Source organism: Lolium rigidum, chromosome 3 (assembly GCF_022539505.1).
Source record: "Lolium rigidum isolate FL_2022 chromosome 3, APGP_CSIRO_Lrig_0.1, whole genome shotgun sequence".
NCBI classification, from domain to species: Eukaryota; Viridiplantae; Streptophyta; class Magnoliopsida; order Poales; family Poaceae; genus Lolium; species Lolium rigidum.
Window position 1 is genome coordinate 406,564,022 of NC_061510.1, and position 8,806 is coordinate 406,572,827.

Sequence of the window (8,806 nt, forward strand, 5' to 3'; positions counted from 1 at the left end):
GACTAACCAAAATGTCTTTTCTTTCAATTACACATATCAAGTTGTGGTAAGTTGCGAAGTAGCTTTTTCAGACTTATTTTGATGTTGTTTAATCTGATTATGTGTGGTTGTTGCTCCTCATCATCAATCTGTCTCACCAGGACAACAAATCGTAAATGTTCACCATTTTACACGTGTAGCTATGACAAGGATAGCTGCAATTGTCTGAAACAGATATTTCTGCATGTTAAACCTGTCTGTGTGATCAGTGTGCTCTTCAAATTCGGATAGATTGCATTGCTCTGATCTAGATGAAGATATCTGAAACAATTGACTGAAATTAAAATTTAACAACACTCGTGATCGGTTCTAACTTCAAATTACAAGTATCTCGCTAATTTGAGAAAACTGCAGAACATAAGTATAGCCATAGATTGAAGAACATGACTGCTCAGATAACAAGTTTAGGCATGCCAACTTCAGTATTTGTATCAAACAAAGCCTCTGATGTTTTAAAAACAATATCCACTTCAACAATTAAAGATGAAGTTGCAATAAAATTGTCCAGTGGCGCATGTGGCATCATGTGAGTCCACTACTGTTCCAGAAGATAGTGTCTCCTCCTAGGTACATCGACCGCCAGGGATCCCACCTTCCCAGAACCTGCGGCGGAGAGCTAGGAATCGTGCTGGAGCTGGAGCTAGCGATCAGCAACCTGGCATCAGGACACAAAAACACAAACAAATGCATGCATCAGGCCAAGAGGGCAACTTGCCCGAAAACCTTGGATAAACCGATAACGGACGAATTAAGACTTAGTACTTCAGTCTGATAGAAGAACATGGTCCCAAGTACAAACGGTATGACACCATAGGACACTGAAAACCACTGATAGCGCTTTGACTTGTTTGCGGATGCTGGAGACCAGTGATATATTAGTAGCTACCTTTGGGATTTTGAGGGAGCTCTTAGGTATAGCCACAGTAAGAGCATCTCCAGTCGCGACCCAAAGGTCCACCAAAGGGAATTGGGGCACGCCGGACACTAAACCTCCCCCAGCCATGCGCTCCAAAGGCTGCTTCGGTCTGGACGTGCCCCAAATATGTCCGACGTCTCCTGCTCATCCCCTGTGTATAGATGCTCTAATGAAGTACTGTAGCACGAGAAGGATTGCGAAAAACAGAAACAAGGCCTTGGAAAACTAAGTCATATACACAAATTTACACTTAAAGTAAGTAGAAATAAGAACTAATAGATCATGAGATAGTGCAAAACATATCTACTTTATTTTCCGAAGTGCAAGTATTTGATAGAACCTGCAGTAGTATTCAACAACTCCATAAATGACAAAGGGCCCAACTATTTATTGGACTTGGATTGTAAATGGCGAATCATTATTTATAGAATGGAAGAATCATCAACTGAACTCTGATTATTGTTTTTTGTCGTTTCATAGAGTACGTGTATTCAGATGTTTTCTGTAAGAAAATACTAACATTCCTATGATTGTGTATGGGCATGAACTTGTGATTAATAGGTTAATGTGAATACTAATAACTAACAAGGGCATCCATGTTGCACAAACACGTAAGTTGTACCACTTAATAAACCTTAAACATTCCCAGGTTTTCCAAAGCTTCTAAAAGTTATCCTTGAAAAATGAAGTCTCATTCATTTCGAAATTTGCAATACGGAGTATGCCATACAGTATATTGTTGTTTGCTAAGTTGAGTTAATAAATACTAAGCACCAGCAGCCTGAAACCTCATCTGACATGATCTTCTACCGCAATCTCAAAAAAGGCAAGGGGATTTGGGTGGGATGTGTACCTACCTTAGATGTGTTTTGAGGTGCTCTTCACTGCCAGGTGGAGATCACCGGCGCGGAGGGTGCACGGGCAACGCCGGCGCGGAGTTCACCTGCCGGGGCTGCGCTCCGATCTTCCCACACCGACAGTGATGCATGCCTCCCGACGGCGCCGGCGCCGTTCACGCAGAGCTCCTACAATACCTACACCAGAACCGACGAACCCGCTGCCGTCGCTGTCCACGCGGCCGCGCAAGCGGGAGAGCGGTGTCCGGCCGTGGGCGCCGTCGCCGCAAGGATTCGGCTGCAGGGGCTCCACGGCGGCAGGGGTTCGCCCAGCAGGCAGAGGATTGGGGCTCCGCAGCGGCAGGTGTTCGACGGCGGCAGGAGTTCGCCCAGGAGCCAGAGAAGAGGATTGGGGCGTGGCAGATCGAGCTAGCGATGCCATCGTGCGAGGTGGGGCGGTTGCCTACGAATTTACCATAATACATGGTTTTAAATAGCTGGCTATAGCCTGGCTATAGCCCGGCTATAGCCTTTCAGGAGACCTGCCGCTGCGGCTATGCCCTTTGTAGGCTAAGGGCATCTCTAGCGGCGCGACGCATTTTGAACGTCGAAACGGACGCGTCGTGTCCGTTTGCGTCGGCCGAAATGGTCGAAATCGTCCGGGCATCCGTTTGCGTCGGGGGTGGCTCCAGCGGCGGGACGCATAAATTTTTTTTCATTCATAATTTACGTTAAAAAAAACATAAAAAAGCCATAAAGGCGTGCTAAAAGTTGGTGCTGCCTACTGGTCGTCGTCGCCGACGAGGTTAATGAACTCCGGTGTCGGCCATGGAAGCTCGTACGCCGGCGGTGGAGGAGGTACCGCCGCATGGGCGGGAGGCCGTGGCCGGGGATCCCACGCCGGAGCAGCGAGGCGGAGCGCGGTCGTTGGAACGCGTCGGCGTAGCCGGAGGAGTCGCCGGCCTCCCTCGCGCGAGCGCCGACTCCCGCAGCTCGGATTGCGAGCCCCTCCCACAAAGCGAGCTCGTTGAGCTCGTCCTCGCGCGCCGTTGGCCAGTGCCATGGCAATGGCCTCATCCTCGGAAAGGTCCGGCGGCTGGGTCTCCGGATCCCACGCCGGGCCGCCGTCGTCGTGGTCGTAGTCGACCATGTCGACGTCCTCGTCCGCGTCCTCCTCGTCGTCCGCGTCCTCGTGGTCGTTCTCTTCTTCTTCTGCGGCGATCTCTCGGTCGAAGAAGTCCACATCGCCGAGGTAGCCAGCGCGGCGGCGCGCGTCGAACTCCCACGTCCCGAATGAAATCCAGTTGTAGGAGTTCAGCGCGTACGCCTCATCCTCCCGCAGATCCGGCGGCAAGATCGCTCGGCGGCGGCGCACCTCGTCCCGCCGCTCTCGGCCCTCGCGCGGCACGGGGGGACCGGCACGCGCCGCGAATTGAGGTACCAGCCCCCTCCCGGCAGGTTCGCGTCCGGCCATGGCACAGGCCGGTTTTCCTCCCATAGCCGCCGCGCGAGCTCAACGCGGACGTACCGGCCGACCCTTGCCTTCTTGCCGGAACGCGAGCCGCTTGCCTCCTCGGTCGTTCTTCGTCTTGCGGAACGGCCAGCATTTCTTTCCCATGGCGTCGGTGGGGTGGATACCGTGGGATTTGGCAATGGTTTGGTCGTCGAAATGGACGCCGGCAGCGTCCATTTAAAAGGCTCCGACGCCATATCGCCTTCAATGGCCTGCCGCGTGCAACGTCTACTAGCTGCGCACGCTCGCGGAAGCCGAGGCACGCCATTAACGCGGCCCTGCGAAGGCTGCAGCGCGCCGCCCGGAAGTAATGCCCGAAGACGAAGCAGTTGTGCCGCTGCCAGGCGGGCCCGTGGGAGGACCGAGCGGACACTTTGCGCGTCCGCGCAGCGTCCGCCGAGACGCAAACCTGCCGCATATTTGGGCCAGGTTTGCGTCTCTGCGGACGGCCCGGTCACTTTGCGTCGCGCCGCTGGAGGTGGTGCACGACGCATTTTCGGTCACGGCGGACACAAACGGTCGCTCAGCGTCCGTTTGCGTCGCGCCGCTGGAGATGCCCTAAATGAGAAAAAACCGCTAATAGCCGGCTATAGCCTAATTTAGCCCCTGTTTAGCCTCTAATCTAGCCGCTAAACCTCCTGTATTTTGAATTTATCTTATCTTTTAATTTTTTTTCTTGTTTTCCGAATTTGTGTTCAGTATAATTAGATAAAACTTGTGAGTTGAATATCTGAATACTTGTTTGCCTTGACTAGTTAAATAAGTTGTATCACGAATCGTATTTGAGTCATAGTTTTCCTCTTCTTTTGGTAAGATATGACAAAAATATTTCAAATTTTTGAAAAAAGGCTAAATGGAATAGCCCGCTATAACCCGGCTATAGCCTTTTATAGCCTCTAAAAAAATTACGTCTAAATGAGATAGCCCGCTATTTTAAACTATGCATAATACCCTTAAGACGTTAATGTAAAATGCATAATTAAGTGGCTAGGTCGGACGGACAGAATTAATCACAGCCGTAGTACTCGGTGGTACTCGGTAGTACTACCCAATCACCCTAACACAGTTCAATAAAATAAAGATATTGACCTATCTATGCAAAGACAAATAAACTATATAAATTGTATAAAATTTTAAAGTAACAAATCACATCTATTAAATTATATGATAATAATTACTAATATTTACGCACTCCATGATGAAATATAAGAAGCATACACTTTCCAAGATTCATCTTTGACCAAGATTTCATTGAACATCTTGTGGTTTACATGTTACACAATTCATAACATCGGATTAATATTAAAATAGTATCTAGAGGTTAATTGTATGCATGTACAAATAATATACTTACGGTTCGTGGTTAGACTTATCGCTTGTCAAAGTCAAATTTTAAAGGAACAATGTAATCTAAATAGTCCTAATTTTGAATAAATGTGACATAAAAGTTTGTTTCCAATTAATATTTATATCTGCAATATTTGTTATGAATAAGTCCATTTATTATTATCTACCTCTATATAGTGCCCTTATCACACATATACGCTATGCTATAACATGATTTAATGGGATCAATTTTTGTATGAGATAATTCATGTAGCCAGATAGTTAGTCTCTCTTTTCAATCAAGTTGTTGGTCAATTTCTTCTATTTTGCGTTAAATTATTGGTCAAAAGCGGGTGCACACTATATGGAAAACACGAGAACTATCTCTCAGCCATGCACCGATCTGTAACTTTGACAGCTCCTCTAGATCAAAAATATGCGTCATTTGTATCTTGTTCTACCACTTGTTAACATTGTAGGCGTCAAATAGATCTCACGAAGACAAGAAATCACAAGGCAACACCAACACAAATCGGTCATGGTGGTGGGTTGGGAACACCGTGTTAAGCGGGACCATGGTGACCGATGTGTGAGGGAAAAATTTGTTGGGTTTAGTCCCACATCGGTAATGGGAGGAGAGGGGGCGCGATTTACAAGGTTAAGGGTAACCCCCTAACATGCTAGTCTTTTGGGAGGAGATGTCCCAAAGCCTAATGTAAGCCCGTGTGATCTCCGATTGAGCTGAGCTGGCGGGCCGAGACACTCGTGCAGTGGGCCCAACAACGTTAACAATAGATCTTGTAGCAAAAATAACTTATTAATCCTATCACATTTTTACGAAAAGTTCATCGATATATTCGCAATCTTCCACAACACTAAGGAATTGCAAAAGTAATAAAAATTACAAATATGTCCTAACACCGACTAGAAGTAGTCAAACGAGCCGAAGGCGCGCCGCCGTCCTCTTCCTCCCTCATTGTAGTCAGAAAAAGCTTGTCGTAGTAGATCTTGTTTTAGTAGACTGATGGAAAGTCGTCGTGCTATGGCCCCAAAGGACCAGCGCACGAGAGCAGCAACCATCGCCGCTGAAGAGAAGCGTGGATCAGAAGGAACACCGATCAAATCCAGAAACAAACCTCCGCACACCACTGACGACGCTATGCATCTGGATAGGGCCGGGTTAGGCGAGGAATACTTAATTCCATCTTCCACGGAGTCGCCACCGCCATGCCTTTCTAAATAGGACACAAACCCTAAAAGACAGAGAAAACACCAAAAAATTGGAGCCCTCGTGCCGGCAAGGACTGGGACCCACCTCGCCTCCATAGCCCTAAGGCCACATAAGGCAAGGAAGATCGGCGGCACCGCCGATGGGAGGGGGGAAGTCCTAAGAGCATCTCCATCGGTGCCCCCCACAACGGCCCCGATAGCGATTTGGGGGCCGGGAGCAAAAATGGGCTCACACCGGCGCGCCCCAAACGGCGCCGGCGCTTTCCTAAGCCCAATAGAAGCGCCGGCAACCCCGTGCCGGCCCCTTCGCCAAGGGCGCGAATCGGGCGCGCCGGCGCCTCGCGAGGCGGAAAATTTTGGGCGCGGGAGCCGCCTGTCAGTGACGGTAGGGCGCCGCGCGGGATATTTTACCGCCACAACGCTGGGCCGGAAACTCTCTCGCCACGACGCCGCGCGGGAAATTCTCCCGCAGCCACACCGCACGGGAGGTTTCCTGCCTCGCCGACGGTCTATATTATCCCTCCTCCCTTGGCTCATTGGTGCAAAAACCCTAGAAAAATAGCACAATGTTCGACTCGTGGGACGAGGCGGCGCTAGAGGCGGCCGTAGAAGTCGTGGAGGTGGACCCGCAGCTCACAGAGTAAGAGGCATGGGAGGAGGTGGCGCTAGCCGCGACCGTAGATGCCTACGACGTAGACGAGCGGCTGCGCCATGATACGTCCCAAACGTATCTATAATTTCTTATGTTCCATGCTACTTTTATGATGATACTCACATGTTTTATACACATTATATGTCGTTATTATGCATTTTCCGGCAATAACCTATTGACGAGATGCCGAAGAGCCGGTTGCTGTTTTCTGCTGTTTTTGGTTTCAGAAATCCTAGTAAGGAAATATTCTCGGAATTGGACGAAATCAACGCCCAGGGGCCTATTTTTCCATGAAGCTTCCAGAAGTCAGAAGAGGAAACGAAGTGGGGCCACGAGGTGGCGACACAAGAGGGCTCGGCCCAAGCCCTGGCCGCGCCGGCCTATTGTGTGGGCCCCTCGTGACGCCCTCTGACCTACCCTTCCGCCTACATATAGTCTTCGTCGCGAAACCCCCAGTACCGAGAGCCACGATACGGAAAACCTTCCAGAGACGCAGCCGCCGCCAATCCCATCTCGGGGGATTCGGGAGATCGCCTCCGGCACCCTGCCGGAGAGGGGAATCATCTCCCGGAGGACTCTTCATCGCCATGATCGCCTCCGGATTGATGTGTGAGTAGTTCACCCCTGGACCATGGGTCCATCGCAGTAGCTAGATGGTCGTCTTCTCCTAATTGTGCTATCATGTTCGATCTTGTGAGCTGCCTATCATGATCAAGATCGTTTATTTGTAATCCTACATGTTGTGTTTGTTGGGATCCGATGGATATTGAATACTATGTCAAGTTGATTATCAATCTATCATATATGAGTTGTTTATGTTCTTGCATGCTCTCCATTGCTAGTAGAGGCTCTGGCCAAGTGGATACTTGTAACTCCAAGAGGGAGTATTTATGCTCGATAGTGGGTTCATGCCTCCATTAAATCTGGGACAGTGACAGAAAGTTCTAAGGTTGTGGATGTGCTGTTGCCACTAGGGCTAAAACATCGATGTTATGTCTAAGGATATTTGTGTTGATTACATTACGCACCATACTTAATGCAATTGTCTGTTGCTTGCAACTTAATACCGGAAGGGGTTCGGATGATAACCTGAAAGTGGACTTTTTAGGCATAGATGCATGCTGGATGGCGGTCTATGTACTTTGTCGTAATGCCCTCATTAAATCTCATTGTACTCTTCATGATATATGTATGTGCATTGTTATGCCTTCTTTATTTGTCAATTGCCCTCATTAAATCTCCGGATTGATGTGTGAGTAGTTCACCCCTGGACCATAGGTCCATAGCAGTAGCTAGATGGTCATCTTCTCCTAATTGTGCTATCATGTTCGATCTTGTGAGCTGCCTATCATGATCAAGATCGTTTATTTGTAATCCTTGAAAGGATCGTATGCCGCACCTAGAGGGGGGGGGGTGAATAGGTGCTAACCAATTTTTAGTTCTTTTTCAATTTAGGTTTGACACAAAGGTAAATTATCTAGATATGCAACTAAGTGAATTTACCTATATGACAAGGTTATCAACTAAGCAAGATATAGCTACGCAATATATAGGAGATAGAGTGGGATAGAGGTAACCGAGAGTGTAGCACGCGTTGACACGGAGATGATTCCCGTAGTTCCCTTCCTTTGCAAGAAGGTACGTCTACGTTTGGAGGAGTGTGGTTGCTACGCAAGCCAAACCAACAGCCCACGAAGGCTTCACTCAGATCTCCCGTGAGCAACGCCACGAAGGCCTAGCCCACTTCCACTAAGGGATTTCCTCGAGGCGGAAACCGGGCCTTTACAAGGTTCTTGGGGCACACATCCACAACTGAATTGGAGGCTCCCAAATCTGTAACAATACAACAATCAACAACAACACATCAACACAAATCAACTAGGGAACCAAATAGGAACACTAGCATGAGATCCCTCAAACAAATGAGGGGGAAATGAAAAACGCTTCGGTGAGGATGTAGATCGGTGGCTTCTCCTTCGAATCTCCAAAGATCAAGAGATTTGGTTGGGGGAGGAAGGAGATCTTGCAAATCTTGTGTTTCTTGGGGTGGCTCTAATGGTGGTGTAGCTTGGCAGAATTCTTGAGCAATGATTGAGCAAAGGGGTAAGGAAGAAGAAGAGGGGTATAAATACCCCTCCCCAAAATCCAACCGTTGAGCCTTCCGGGGGGCCGGATAATCCGGCCTAAGTTAGGGCCGGATAATCCGCCCCCCGGATAATCCGGCCTCCAGGTACAAAACCAGGATAATGCCCGGTCAAATGTCCGGCCCCATACCAGAGCCACTTTTCTTCAGG

At 48.8% G+C, this 8,806-nt stretch overlaps 1 long non-coding RNA gene across 1 annotated transcript; it reads right to left on the bottom strand.

Moving 5' to 3' along the window:
* Positions 1-339: 339 nt before the first annotated feature.
* On the bottom strand, positions 340-1,893 carry LOC124701008. Its single transcript, XR_007001890.1, has 3 exons — positions 1,813-1,893; positions 926-1,106; positions 340-694 (listed from the first exon to the last, which is right to left on the bottom strand). It is a non-coding gene; the product is annotated as an uncharacterized LOC124701008 (long non-coding RNA).
* Positions 1,894-8,806: the final 6,913 nt, after the last annotated feature.